The 15,393-nt window shown below is 36.3% G+C and overlaps 1 protein-coding gene across 8 annotated transcripts in view; it reads right to left on the reverse strand.

Annotated features, from left to right (window-relative positions):
- The window catches only part of ZBTB38 (zinc finger and BTB domain containing 38), a 24,762-nt gene extending 10,258 nt beyond the window's left edge, over positions 1 to 14,504 (reverse strand). The window contains exons 1-4 of one of the 8 annotated variants that reach the window (XR_003398995.1): positions 13,332 to 13,832; positions 12,427 to 12,862; positions 7,876 to 7,982; positions 6,352 to 7,662 (exon numbers count right to left, since the gene is read on the reverse strand). The gene's annotated coding sequence lies outside the window, so the exon portion shown is untranslated. Of the gene's footprint in view, positions 1 to 1,455; positions 1,636 to 6,351; positions 7,663 to 7,871; positions 7,983 to 8,376; positions 9,058 to 12,426; positions 12,863 to 13,331; positions 13,833 to 14,236 lie in introns of those variants that run through there. The other 7 variants (XM_026854620.1, XM_026854621.1, XM_026854625.1 and 4 more) reach the window with 7 other exon arrangements.
- Positions 14,505 to 15,393: the final 889 nt, after the last annotated feature.

The raw sequence follows: 15,393 nt of genomic DNA on the forward strand, positions 1-15,393 counted from the left end.
AGCCCCGCCGGGGCGCGCGGCCCGCGCGCGGCGGCAGCAGGGCGCAGCAGCCATTTTGCTCTGATAATCCCGGTAATCAGATTTGCCTGTGGCTTGTGAAATACGGGCTGCCTCCAGCTCCCCGTCCTCCTCTGCTCACTGCTGCGTTATTTTTCACGTGCCTGTTTTACAGCAGACGCTCGGCGCGTAATTAGCGCAGCCAGCTGGGACACTGAGCGTATCAGACAAGATGTTTATATGCAAGGACTGTGAATTTAGAAAGGTGAGGAAATGCAGTGTTTCTGTATCTAACTCCTTGCTTCCTAGGCGTCGATGCAGTTTTGCCCACGTAATTTAGAGTTCCTCTTAAACCTCACAAAGAATTTTGATTGCCTTACTCTCCTTCAAAGCCTTTCCCAGGGAGAAAGCACTTACAGAGATTCATAGCCTCGCGCATAACTTCTGCAACTTCCCACGAAAAGGGACAGATGAAATACGTCTTGAAAAAATATCTGAAATTAATTACATTTGGTTACTGAAGTACAACCACATTTATTTTCCTTATGTGATTATAGTATCATTTAAGCATATATAGAAACTCATGAGAATGTTTATTTTAAAGTAGTAGTCTTTGATTTTGTTTGTTGTTTTTTTTTTTTCTATTTACTGCCTCAGGAAACAAGCACAATACTCTTCGTGCATCATAAGCACTAACAAATGCTTAGCTTGATTTTACTTAGCCAGATGCTCCGTTATGTTTGGTGCAGTCTTACATATTCTCTGTGCCTCTCACTTTAAATAGCCAGCAAAATTTGTTTTCCCAGTACTAAGAATGATGAAGTTTAAAGAAAAACGGATTTGAGACAGGTGGAAAACACTGTTGGAAAAATGGACAATTTGCTTCTGTCTTAAAGATTGCTTGAAAATACTAATTTTGCCCAAGACTAACCTGTGTTTATTTTTACATGCTATTTTGTATGAGGTTTACTGGACAGTTACTTTGTTTTAAGATTTTAAGCTTATGCATTAGAAGCACTGAATAGTAGGAACTGATACACTTAAACAAAATCCAAAAGCATAAACTATCATTGTCACCCTTGATGAGCCTGGACCTAAGAACTTACCTAAAGCCCCTTCATGATAAACACTGCTTATCTGAGAAAACTATTTAATATCAACATAAGATATACAATCTACTGTAAGGATGGGAGGTCTTTTTCCCAGCATTCTGCCTTGGAGTTATCATATGCTTTCCAGTTTTTAAAAAGATACAGAAGGAAAGTTGTTCTTGTCCGGAAATTGTCATAATTTCACAGGCTGATCTATACAACCCCCTTCTTTCACTATTTTACACAATCCACATTAAAAGATCACCTTAAAAATGCTGAACATCTCAGTGGAGAGTTTAATTACTGCTTCTGGATAATTATTTTTTATAAGTAAGTTCACCTGCTGAAGAAATTAGTATCTTTTTACCTTAGGAGTCTGCTACCACAAAATGTTTTCTTTCATCTCATGACAAGCTGAACTGTTTGTATCAGTAGCCGTTTACCAACAGCTATGGGAGATGGAACAAATAGTTGAAGAACACAGCAGTATTGATTGCAAAAGGAAAGTGCGTCCCAAAATTTTCACAACCTTCTTTTTTATTCCAGCCTACATAAATGAGAAGCAAAGTTTCATAACTCACATATAGGTTACTTTTAATCTTGGACTTTGTCTATTGCTTATTTACTATTGTTTATTATAATATTAGGTGCACATATACATATGTATTATTGAAGATTTCTGACACAAGTGCTATAAAGTGTTTGTGACAAATGTCAATAACAATAAAGTAATATGGATTAAATTAAACCTGTTGTAATCCTTTAAAAGAAATGCATTACTGAGCAACAATAAATACAAGCATTTTTTTAGATTACATGAAACAAATTTAAGGAAGATTAGGTTATGCATTCCCCCTAAAAATTAAAATTATTTTAAATTCTTTTGAAAATCAGATGCATAACCATCATTTGTATAGCAAATACTCCCAATTTAGAGAGATTAATTTATTTGTACTTGACTATTTGATGCTCTGACAGTCTTAATATCTATAGACAGTGTGATTTGGAGAAAAGTTGTTTTTTTTTAATTGATATGAGTGGTTTTTTGATGCCATTTCAGCTCACCCACTAAAAAAAGAATCACCTTTTCTGTGACTAGTACTGTAATTGAAGCTACTATATTCCATATATATATATAATTTGAGCTATCTGGAATTCACAGTCCTAGCATATCCTTATGTATTAAAAATATTCTTCAGAGTAAAAAAATTATAAGATCATCTTGGCTGCACCCAAGATTTTACATTCTTACTATAATGTTTCATGTAAAATCAATTGCATGTAGAGAAAATGGAGGAACTGGTGCTGCAGTCAGACCTATGTGAATGGACTACACTGACATCTGTGAGAAGTCAGACAAGATTTATCTGCATCTGCCGTCCTGATTTCAGGGTGTAAGACACAATACAAATTATATACTTTAAAAATAGCAATCTTGCTAGTGTATGTGTATTAATGTGTACTAATTCACATTAAACATATAAATGGTTGCACATACCATCACACAAATATGTTCTTTTTAAATAGAAGTCCAAGTAGTTTAGCAGCTCCTCTTACGTAGTAAAATTGCAAGGTATAGAGAAAATTGTCAGCAAACTTTTACTTCTCTAAAATGTATAAAACAGTTCCAGTGTTACTGAATTGCTGGTGTTTGGATCCTTTGCCGAAGTCTGATAATCTCACTTCTGCAACTCATGGCACATGGTATTCTTTCCTTAAGAGTATTTCAGACTGCCTAGGAAAAAAATGTTCCAATGTTCCTCTCTAGTCAAGCAGTTTCAGTTCTTAAAACAACAGCAGAAAACAACATAAATAGTATACCAACTCTTGCAGATTCCTCATGAGTGACAAGATTTTGGCCAGGGCTTGACTGATTTCCTTCTCAGTGCCCAGAGCAGGCCAGCCTATCCATGAGAAAAGCGCTTGGATGGACTCTTCATTTTGCTCACTGCTGAGGTCAAAGCAGCCATCGATGCTGTTTTGGAGAACACAGCTCCTCTCCGCCCCTTGGGCAGGCCAACACTTCACTCAGAACTGGGGTGCAAGAAGGACCCAGCAGCCCAAAGTGGCTTCACTCTCTGTTCTCTTAGATGAGCAAGGGAAAGAGTTCCTTTGTGTAACCCTTCTCAAGCATCAAATGGAGGAAGAGGAAGGGAGAAGGAGCGCAGTCATGGAGACCTGCAGCAGCTGCCTGCTCCTCCAAGTCTGGTAAGAGGACAGGAGCCTGGCAGAACTCACTTGGCTCTCAAACTGCCTGAGCTCTGATGTGCACCAAAGCGAGCCTTTCTCCAAGGTATGTTGCCTTGTTAAAATTTAGGCATGGCCTAATCTGAGTCCCATTAACACTAAGCAGAATACATGCAAGCAATTTTTAAAGGTGTAACTATACCTTTGTCTCTCCACCAGTCTAAAAAAGAAAAGCAACATCAATAACTGACATTAATCCATATTCTTCTTTTGCACAAAATAGAAAAACTTATGTTGTAGTGCTGCTAAGAATCATCTGACTTCACATCTTGCTTTCTCTGAACAATCTCAGTATTATTTTCTATTTAAGTCTTTGTGCTGGTTTCAGCTGGGATAGAGTTAATTTTCTTTTACTTGCTGGTACAGTGTGTTTTGGATTTAGCATGGGAATAATGCTGATAACACACTGATGTTTCAGTTGTTGTTAAGAAGTGCTTATCGTAAGTCAAGGATTTTTCAGTTTCCTGTGCTCTGCCAGCAAGCAGGTGCACAAGAAGCTGGAGGGAGCATGGCCAGGACAGCTGACCTGAAGTAGCCAAAGGGCTGTTCCACACCATGGGATGTCATGCTCAGTGTAGAAAATGGGGGGAGTTGGCCAGGAGGGAAGATCACTGCTTGGGCATCGGTCAGTGGGCGGTGAGCAACTGCATTGTGCATCGCTTGGTTTCAGTTTTTGTGTTGGTTGTTTTTTTTTTTTTCCTTTTCCCCCTTTGGTTTTATTTCTCTCTCTTTTTGTTATATCCCCTTTCATTACAATTATTATTATATTTTTATTATTATAATATTTTTAAAATTTTAGTTATTAAGCCATTCTTATCTCAACCCATAAGTTTTACTTTTTTTTCTTTGTTCCCCTCCCATCCCACTGGGCTGCATGGTGCTTAGTTGCTGGCTAGGCCTGAACCACAACAATCTTTCATTTTTTACGTGCTGCTGACAAGCCACTTTCTAGCCTCCTAAACTACTGGGACATATCACAGTCCTTAGCTTAGCACAGATCAGTTGGAATCATGAAGCTATGTTTACAGACAGAGTAACAACAAGACACATGTTTCTGTTGTTGACTGTTGTCAAATGTAGTAATTTATATATTTGAATAGCTTGAAACAAAAGTAGCAAATTTGGACAATAACTGTATGGTATTCTGTTGCTCATGCAGTTATCAGAAAGACAAAATAAAAGTAGTCGAACCCAGCCTCTAATTTTCCAGTTTTCAGAGGAAACACCCTTTTACTGTCTGAAACAACATCCACAAGAGCAGCAGCCAAGCTGCGTGCTCAGGGGCCACTGTCACTCTCAGTCAGGTGTGCTGGGGGCCAGGCCAACGCAGCCATTCATGCCCTTCACTACAGCTGATGCAGCAAATCATGCTAGACTGCAAACAGAGCTGAATCCTTTCCCCTGGAAACACCTCATTTAGTTGGTCTGCTAGATGGCTGGACACAGCCATTTTGAAAACTAGAACTGGTCTTCAAGCTGTTAACTGGCCACCACTGATCTCTAATATTCCTTAAAATATTGCAAAATATTTTTATGTTTTTGCTGTTATAGTGGTAAACTTTAGCATGCCAAAACCAAGGCACAAGTGATAGCAGTTACTCTGATTTATCACTTTAGTATGGCCATTTATTATGACTACTTACTGGACACAAGAACTTTGGCTCTTAAATATTCTTATGCTTTATTTTGTGCTGACCTAAGTGGCCCAGCCCAAGCCCTACTCCTCCTCCATCCTGCTGCATGTTTCCAAACTAAAAGCTGTACTTGGGGCCTCTGCTCGTGCAGTGGAGGAGGACTGTAGCAGAAGCAGGTAGCAGCTGGCAGGAAGAAGAAAATCTTGATGGCTCCAGCTCTGGTTTGTGCTGCCTGCACTGCCACCAATGTGAATTGCCCCAGGCACAAATCCTGGCCTGACAGTGAGCTCAGCTCAGATCGGGAGCAACAAATAAAAAGGAAAAAACAGCTGACTTGCATCTCCCTAATAATTTCCTAAACTCTTATTTGTTCAAAAACCTTAATAGTATTGTAGCACATGATGGTATATTATAACATTGTTTATGGTTCTGGATCATGAAACATTCATGTGAGAGTGTTCAAACTATCTGGAATTAATACTAGATTCTGGTACACTTGACCGTTGAGAGTTATGGACATGTTTAACACTGCCACGATAATCCTTATTTGCTAAAGCTCATTGTTATGTATGAAGCCGCCTTCTCTCTTGCTGCACACTTCAAAAAAAGTCAATGGGAATCTTTTCATTGATTTCAAGGGGGGTTTAATTAGGCTACTGGTCACATAAACAACTTCTCAGATCACACAACTGAATATAAACTCAGGATTTGCAGATTCCCATTTTTCCTGTCTTTTTAATGATTAGCATTTTAGACTTATTTCTTAAAGATCTATCATCTTGGGATAACATAGTGAACCCGAAGGGTTGTATATGCTTTCCATTTTATGTACAAATGAATACGAAAGGCCAAAAATAACCCGTACGTAAATTTGTTTAACGTAGTAAATATATTTGTCAAAACTGATCATATATGCCTGAGCTTCTTTTATATCCAAGAATATAAACCAAAATAGTACCATACAAACACCTGCATGGAAAATGTGACTACTGTCTAAATGTTACATCCAAATCTTATTTTGAAAGTCCTTGAACAACTGCCATTTTGACTTTTTCTAAGCTTTTTCTACACCCCCACCCCCACCCCACCACCTTCTGTGTTAGGAGACAACACTTGGTCATATCTCTGCCTGGAAACGCTGGATAGAATGAGAGTGCTACAAGCAACACCAGTTTTGTTTTTATGAAGTGGCTTTAGTTTGTCACTGTGTACACCAGTATAATTATACTTACTTTAGAATCCTGGTACAAGATTCGAATTTAGAATGCCTGAGCATTTCTGAAAGATACCGTAAACCTTCATTTCTGTTGTCTTAAAGCAGCGCTCTAAGTATTCCGAATCTTGGAGAAAGGTTTCCATTTGCAGACCAAGCCTACCATGCCAATTTTGTCCAGTTATTGCAAGTCCAATTTAAAGCACAATGAAAAAATCAGAAGAGATTGAAAACATGATGTTTTTAGGTTAAAACCTCTTGAGTATTAAGAATCCACATTGGGCCATGCCCCAAAATCTTTTTATATGGTGATTTTCAAGATGCATGCATTATTGTCAGCACATGGTATGTAAATGCATTGGGCTGCTTAATAAGCATTCACTGACACACATCTGCAGCTTTGCTAATGTACCTTTTATTCGTATGTGGTTGCCAAGGAAACAGGTTATGGCCCAGTATTCTACCTAAAATATACTGAGCAAGTGGTCTATGATAATTTACTTAAAATAGGTACAACTTAGATTTTGTAGCCCATTGCTCTCTAAGTCCAGGTAACCTGAATTTATCTAATTTTAATGTTTCTCTGATTAGTTTAAACCACCAACGCCATCCTATTGTCTCTGGAAATCCATTACCATTTTCTACATCACACAGCATTGTGTATTAAAAGTAAACTTAAATACAGAAAACATTTTGAGATACTTTAGGAATTGAAGAAACTTTTGTTTTGTTTTAAATTTGCTTCCTTATCTTACATCCTGCCTGGTAGCCCTAATTACTTATTCCTACTTAGAGATATCACAGCATTAATGACTATGATGCAGCAAACCATTTCCTGCAGAAATTTGTGCAAATAGTGCCACTGAAATCAATGAAACTACTCCCTTTCTCTAACGCAAATCATACCCCTGTGAGGCAAAGAACCATGTTCAAAACTAATGAATTAATCAGGATTTCAATGATTCTTTCGGTACATACATATCTCAAATATAAAGCACAGGTACCAGACAATTTATTTTAACCAAGATGATTATTACACATTTGCAGTAAGAAGAAAGGGAATTGCTAATACTTAAAGAAGCCATGCAAAATGTGAAGCTCTTATTTTGAAATATCACAATATTATACCTGAATTTACAAAGTGCTCTTTGCAGTTCATGATTCAGGAGGTTTTTACTACCATGATTACAGTCACGTATAAAGGTACAGATCAGATGAACTACATACAGCTTAACCAAAACAACATCAGAAGTGGGCATTGGCACTACAAGAGTTCTACTTTTACTGTATGGCACAGATTTGTAATGAACACTAGTGACTGGGATCCAGAGTTAACATTCTGGCAAGCTCAGGAGGTTTGCTTGCCTGCCAATATGTTTGATTTGTACAGATCACTGGAGGCTGTAACAACCTGTTTCAAAGATCTGTTCTGCCTGATTTTGTTTGTCCAACCTCTATGGAAATGAAAATCCAGAGGGAGCTGGAAAAATCCAACAGTACTGACATGAGAATAGAGCAATGTGGTACTATGGTGAGAACAACTCTTAAATCATTAGCTTAAAAAGGTAGAACTTTAACTGAAAAAAAAAATCATGTAATGAAGTGGTTTAAAGTGTTAAATACTTTAGCACTCTTTCTATATGAGTTTTAAAGAGATTTCGGCTTGCTATAATCACCCCATAAACTTACCCACCTAAAATGAAGTTCTTCTGTTAGAGTCTTTTAAAAGTGGTATCGACAGGTATTTTCGGCAAAACCATCTCAGTAATTTTGTGAATTCTGTGGCTACTGTTATTCAGCCTGCAAAGGGGAAAATCCAAATGTAATGACTAAATTATTAGACAAGTACTAATTTCCAGATACATTGTGGAATTCATCAATATTTTCCCCAGAGTGCTGTAGGACTCCAAATCTACATCGGGGAGGCTTACAACACACCAGCAATAAAACAGTACTGTTAACCAAATGATTGCAAATACTGCTTCTGTCTGCACTGTATTATTACAGTTTAACCTGTGCAGTGCAAACTGGACATAATGTTTCATAATATGTTCTAGACAGAAATGTAAGGACGTTTTCAAGTTTAAAATAATTTTTCATTGTGCTCTATGGAAAAATTAGACTAAAATTAATCCTTGGCTCTACTTCCCTTCCCCCATCTCAACTATATTCAAATTATTGCTCGCACATTTACCTAGTAAGACATCAAATAATGGAGGCTTCACAGCTTCCTCAGTTAGTCTGGTCCTGAGTTTCGCAAGGCAGAGTCAGTGGAAAACAAGTGTATTTTAAGATAAGCTTCACAGTTTCCCAGTTTAGAAAACAAATCATGGTACAGGGAGAAACAGTCATCGTTACCAGCCAACTTCCTTCAATCCACATAAACTGCTGAAACCAATTACAAGTTATTCTTTATCTTAAAAGCCTCTTTTTTTTTTTCCCCACTCTTTCAAAAGGCCCTTTCTTTCTCTTCTTTCCATTCTGCCACTTTTCTTTTGGTCTCTTTTGTCACAGATATCATCACAGTATCTGTGATAATGACATTTCTAGGCAACTCTTGTTCTCTGGAATACACTTCCTGTATCTCTCCACTTAAATGATTATTCATTGTTGTCAAACATCCTGATTTTATGTTCTATATCAAACATCCTAATGAAGTTATCATGTAATAGTGTAAAAATTATTCAGAACAGGGTTTTGGTTCAAAAATACTAAACAAAATAAAATTGTTCCATAAAGCAACTGCAGAACCTTAAGGATAAGGCCTTATGACTCAGCTGATAGGCATTTATTTATATTGCAGTAATTAAGAATACATAGATCTATCTTCCATTTGCAGATATGGTGTATACTTTTATAAATAACATTAGGAAATACAGGATCCATTACTTTTGCTTTAAAAGATAAGAAGGTGAGCTTTGTTTTCTTGTTGATTTAGCTGAGTACATTTTTACTATTATCTTGATTTGAATAAGTATTCCATAGCTCACATCTACCCGTAACAAAGGCTAGAATGAAAGAAATTTGCATTAAGCTGTTATTATTACTTCAAATACCAATAAAGTCATATTCACAAATGACTGTGAAATATTACAATGAATGGGAAGCTTAAGCATCACATTTCAATGAATCTGCAGTAAAAGATCTTATCAAAGCTAAAGAATTCCCAAATTTGATAATACTAGAATTCAAATATTATATATAATAAAGCCCTTTAAAGATGTAATAAAGCAATTCACGTGATAAAGTACAACAGACACTAGATGCCTCCAAAGGGTTAATTGGTACCTGTTCATTACTACCAGAGTTTGCCTAATAGTCTGACAAATATTATCTGAACACAGGTAGTTTCACACTGAGAGACATGCAGTTTCAAATCAAAATGAAGTTTAGAGGCAAAAGTAACCTTAATCAGAAGCTCATTGAAAATCAAGATTCTCTGTTACGCAGAAATGGAATTTGCATGGATAAAAGAACACAAATTTCAATTATAAAAGGAAGGACTTAGTATCAACAATTAGACTTCTATGATAAAATTGGAAAAAAAAAAAAGCCCCCCAAACAATAACATTTGCAGGCTGAGCTGGAGGTGTGAAAAACTGCACCTGCTCCTATGTGCCCCCGTTAGCCCCCTTTGCCAGAGAGAATAAAATGGATGAAGTTTACACAAGATTTCTTATGGCACCTCTGGCTATAACATTCTGACAGTCTGCATTAGCTAGATGAAACTACCATTAAAATACATAGAGCAACCCACGTATAATAGTCAAACTGGAAACATCTTGCTAATTACTAGACTCCTCTGTCATAAATAAATCAGTTTCTTTAGCTAGAAGAAATTACCCTTCACAGGCTGCCAATGAGTTTTTCCAGAATCATGAAAGCACTTGAGTTCAGTCATATTAATTACAAGAGGACTTGCACCCCCTAACAAAAGAGCAAATTTGCAACTGGATTTAAAACAACCATAGCGAAGCATGCTCATGTAACGGAGCTACACTTTTTTAAAATGTCTCAAGTGGGTATGTTTGAACACAAAGACGTAATAAAAACAGTTTATCGCTAAGTGCTCCATCTCTTCTAAAGATAAATATCAGCAGCAATAAATAGATTGCTTCTACATAGCGTTTGCTCAGCAACTTCCTTTAAAAATAACCACAGAAGAAATAAACAAAGAAATGCAATTTTGATAACTACATGTAATGGCGCACTCCATATTAACATTTCAGACAGGAAAATAATCAGCAGAAGCAAGCTACTGGAGATAAATCAAATTACAAAGAAATGTAAACTCTAATATGTTACTTGAGAGATGCTGTTTATTACATTTTCAGTTCTGCTTCTTTAGGTGGAACAGGGGAATATTGCACTGTGTCAAGTGCAATAATAATCTCATAATTATGAATCAAATGGTTTTATTATCATTATGAAGCATTGGCCTATTGAGACAGATGATAAGTCATATTCCTGAACAGTTATACTCTGTTTATTTGGAATGCACCGAACTGATACATTTAGAAATAAATGAGAAATAGTTTGATATTACTGACACTGTCAAGGCTATTACTGATAATTGGCTGTGCTTCTAAATACCTCTTCTGTATTAATGTTCAGTGCTGGGTCCTCATCCACACAAAATATACTTAGTCATTTTAAAGTCAAGGACATGAAAGGAAAATGGCTACCCTGCTGCAAAAGTCTTACTGCAGTAGTGAGAATTTCACAAGTCATGTACAAAGGAGATTCATAAGGAGAATACACTACGTTATAAGCTCAGTGCAGATATTTAGTAACATCTGATTCTGTATAAGCAGTTACCTGTGGTACACATAAGATTTAACTTTACTGATACTGTTAAAAATATTAGCTAGAAATAAAATAAGGAATTATAATACTTTAAATCTGCAGAATCTATAAGGTCTGCAAATTACCGCAGACCACAGGAGAGCTTATTCTTTGAAGGCTTGTTAAAGATCCGACAGCAAGTCCTTTTCCAGTATGCTTAAACACAGTTCTTTATCAGAACTTCAGAATGGGTCCACTATTTAAAGAAAGGTTTATTAACATTACTGTGGCTGAATTCATCAAAAGTGAAAGAAGATTTAAACATACTTCTGATCCTCTCCACTTCTCAGCTGCTAAATATTTCAGTGATACTTTTATATATGTGATAATGAAACTACCACTTTATATACATACAGTGTAAACCTTGACCTACATGCAAGACTAGGCTAAATTAAAAAAAGAAACTGGGGTACATTTCTGGAAACAACCAATGCAAAACAGGAATAAAATAGTTTTTTCCTGTGTACAGCTTTATAAACATGGCATCGTTTAAGAAATGATAGCCGCCTGGAAACATAAAATGAGATCAGATTCTCATTTGGAACTGAAAGGAAACAACTGCAAAATTTCCATTTGCATTGTGATATTGCTATTAAAGAGAATAACATCTTTCTACATCTATACTATTGCACCTTTTAAAAGGATTTGGTTGCCAAGGAAACTGGTTCTGGCCCAATATTAATCTGAAACAAATATATTACAAAAGTTGGTGTAAGTAATGAAATACTCATAATTCTTTTTATTCTTAATGCTCAAATTCAGGTTTTTGTACCTAGGGCTGTTAAGTTTTTACTTCATAACCTTATTTTGTGTGAAGTAAAACACTTCAGTAAACTGATACTCAGTTTAAGCTGACAGGGCCATTTATATCAATCTCTCTCTTTAAAGTCCTTCTACCTTAAAATCAAAATAAATACTGCAGGTTTATGTTTGTAGCTAATACTGAAAATATAAGCATTAAAGCATATTAATCTTTATTTAAGATTTCGCACAAAACACAAAACCGCTTACGATAGAATTTAAATATTTTTCATTTTCCTTATCTACCTCATTTTTTTACTTTTGCATTTTAACTGCAAGCTTAGTAATGCTTATAGTCAGATTTAAAATGTAATTGAATCAATAGGGTTTTCAAAAATTCTTTTGTTGCATAAGCGTTGCCACGCCCTTAGTACATATGATTATTTTAACAGACATGATTGCTCTACTTTCACAATAGATTTTTTAAAAACAGATAAGAGCAACTGTTATGCCAGTATGTGAAGGCAACAATTTAATATTATGTTGTTTCCATTAACAGTTTAATACATTTTTAAACTGACAGCTACATTCCAAAGCCCATTTCATGTTCTTGCAACACTGACCGAGAAATCAGTAAAACATGCAAATCTCAACCTACCTGCGTGTACCACTTAGTGCAGTGTTAGCATGGCAATGCACCCAGCCATTTTTATGTAAAGCGATGGAGATAAGTTCTATTCTTGGTCTTCTTGATAATTTTTTAGAAGCAGTTGTCAAAAATCAGATGGGAAGCAGCTTGAATAGACCGTGATCAGGAGAACCGAGTTTATCAATAGGGAAAGCAGGAGTGGGGGAAAAAAAAATGTCCTCATCCAAGGTTTTCCGAAACTGCAACACAAGGTTGTTGTTTTTTTTTTTTTTTCTCCTCCTCAGAGGGTTCAAAGCTTGAAGCTGACCACTGCAAAGGCCACTTGTCACATTTACTGAAAATCAGCCTATTGATATCACAGCTGAAAATATAAACTCGACAACCAAAGCCCATTGCACAACGTGGACTGCGTAAGAGTTAAAAATAGATTCGACGTGCCTCCTACCTGCATAATAAATATGTAAGTTTCAAGTGCTTTAATTCGATATTCACATTAATTAACAATACAATATACATTATTTAAACTACAGTAAACGCAAGAAGAAAAAGGGTGACACCATCTGGAAGCACAGTTTGCTTTTTTTTTCCCCCCCTTTCCAAGGGCTAATAATGTAGTTTGAACGTGATGACAAGCTAACAGCTCACCACATTGCAAATGAAAAAAGAATTCTTAAGGTGATGCTCAAATATCTAAGCCTGTAATGAAGCACAAACCAGTCTTCACTACTGCATGACATGGCACACAGACCATTTACATACTCACATTTGAGATACTAGGCACAGTATAATGAATTCAATACACAGCATGCACACAGCACAAGCAACGTTAATCCTGCCTGCCATTTTAGGCTTGCAGGAGTAAGATACATACTGCAGCACAGCTCTGGTAAGGGAGGAGGCAAGGGACAGCTCACCTTAAATGCAGTATCTGATTAATGTTGTAAGTGACATTGCGTATCAGCTACAGAGTCTTGGTTCAACTGGGTGGGAGGGAACAAAGAAAATTGTCATCAACTGGTGATGCAAGATGAGCTTCAGTCACTAACACTGTTAGCAAACTCCAAATTCTACAATGATACAGTAGTAGGCATTTCAAACTCTTATCAAAATCTGTCTGTGCAATGGCTGAGTCCGCCTGCCGGGGAAAACAAAACAATCTTCTTGCTTATTGGAGAAACGCTGGAGTGACTACAGTAACATCCTCTTGATGCAGAAGGCTTTCACGTCGCACATATTAAATCCTGGATGCATTTGCTGTGCTTTCCTATTTTCTAAGTCTCACCATTAAAAAATAAAATAAAAAGACAATGATAGCAAAAATAGCATAACTAAGGTCTAATGTTCACAAAAATAAACCATTTCTTTTTCTTTCCTTTCTGTTTTCTCTCTTTTACAGTCCATCAAAATCCTGAGCAGTATTGACAAACCACACGAACACAGGGTCTGACTGCATGATCAGCTGTCTGTGTCTACGCTACACCCTGTTAACCACAAGCAGTGTTAGAGCTAAATATATCTGCAATGCAGAAACAGTAGGTGCTATGTAGTATACAATTCTGATTAATTATAAAATATTTTTCTACCCTCAGATACAATAAATAAAAGAAAATTTGGTGCTGATCTCCATCAGGCACGGTATCTGTCAGACTTACAGAACGTAAAAGCTGTCCTAAGTATACTGACCTAGATAGCACTAAGAAGACTTAAGCAGCGTGCAAGCATACTCACTGTCAAAGCAAGGAAAACGAAACAATGATTGTCTAATCAAACTGAAAGCAACAACTCACTACCACAGTATGAATTCCAAAATGCTACGTACTGTATATGCACATCTCATGTTATTGGAAGATGCAAAGCTCCTTTGTTTTTTTTTCTCAGAGGCTTTTCTTAGCTACGGTTGCACAATGACATTCTGACATCATGGAGGTCAATGCAGATACTAAAGTGCTGTCGTCTTTAAGAAAAAAATAATTTTGAAATATTAAACCACAGCTGCAAAAATAATAATAGTAAAAATGATAATGATAATTAAAAAATTTACATCACCTACTTAACATCTTTTTGTTACCTTCCCAGATGAATAGCATGCACATTGTTCAGCCGCATACGTTAAATTGGTATCACCCTCTGCAGAGACTGCAAGAGTAATTGTGGGAAGCAGATTTTTATAAATGTTAAAAAAGGCTTATTTTCTGGAAAACTTCAAAATACAATAATATTTTGCATATATAATGAAAAATATACAGAGAAAAAAGCATTAAAAACTGCTAATCTGAGGGGTTTTTAAATGCCTATTAAGCAAAACTGATTTTATTTTCACCGTGTCTCCAAAGGGAGAATAAGAGAACCGTGCCGCAGTCTACTATAACCTGAATTACTTTCCTAGAAGGCTAAACCATCAGGTGAGATAAAATAAACCATAAGATCTACCTGTTTAGAGAGCAGAATCCCCCACACACTATTTCAGTGACTTCTCCCAGCTTCCTTTCTCTCTACCTGCAACTACCGCAAGCTGATACACAACACATCAACAGAATTCTGAAAATGAACATTTTAGCTCTGTAAATATTTCACTGAAAGATTTCATTAGGTAAATATTATTTACCATATCTATAAGTGAATATAAATGGTTTCTGGGCAAGTGCTGAAATAAATAGATCCTTGTGAGGCCAGATTTGTACGGAGAAGCGCTATCTTTAATTTGACCTGCCAATATAGCTGAGACAGAAAGCAGCCAAATTTTCAGCCACATATTCTTTCTCTAGGAGCCTATTTATCCTCTTTTTTTTTTTTTTTTTTTCCTCTACCACCAAGTGGTGTGTTAAATCAGAAAATGTTGCACAGCAACAACTAGACGGCTGCATGTACGTATTCACTTATTGTGAAAAATAGACAATCTAATTGTGCCTTTTTTTTCTCTTCTTTGTTTTTTAATGATTAAATAGGTATCTACTTAATTTGGAGGTTTTTCTTTGG

This window comes from Athene cunicularia (assembly GCF_003259725.1).
Source record: "Athene cunicularia isolate RWA chromosome 9 unlocalized genomic scaffold, athCun1 chr9_part1, whole genome shotgun sequence".
In the NCBI taxonomy this organism is placed as follows: Eukaryota; Metazoa; Chordata; class Aves; order Strigiformes; family Strigidae; genus Athene; species Athene cunicularia.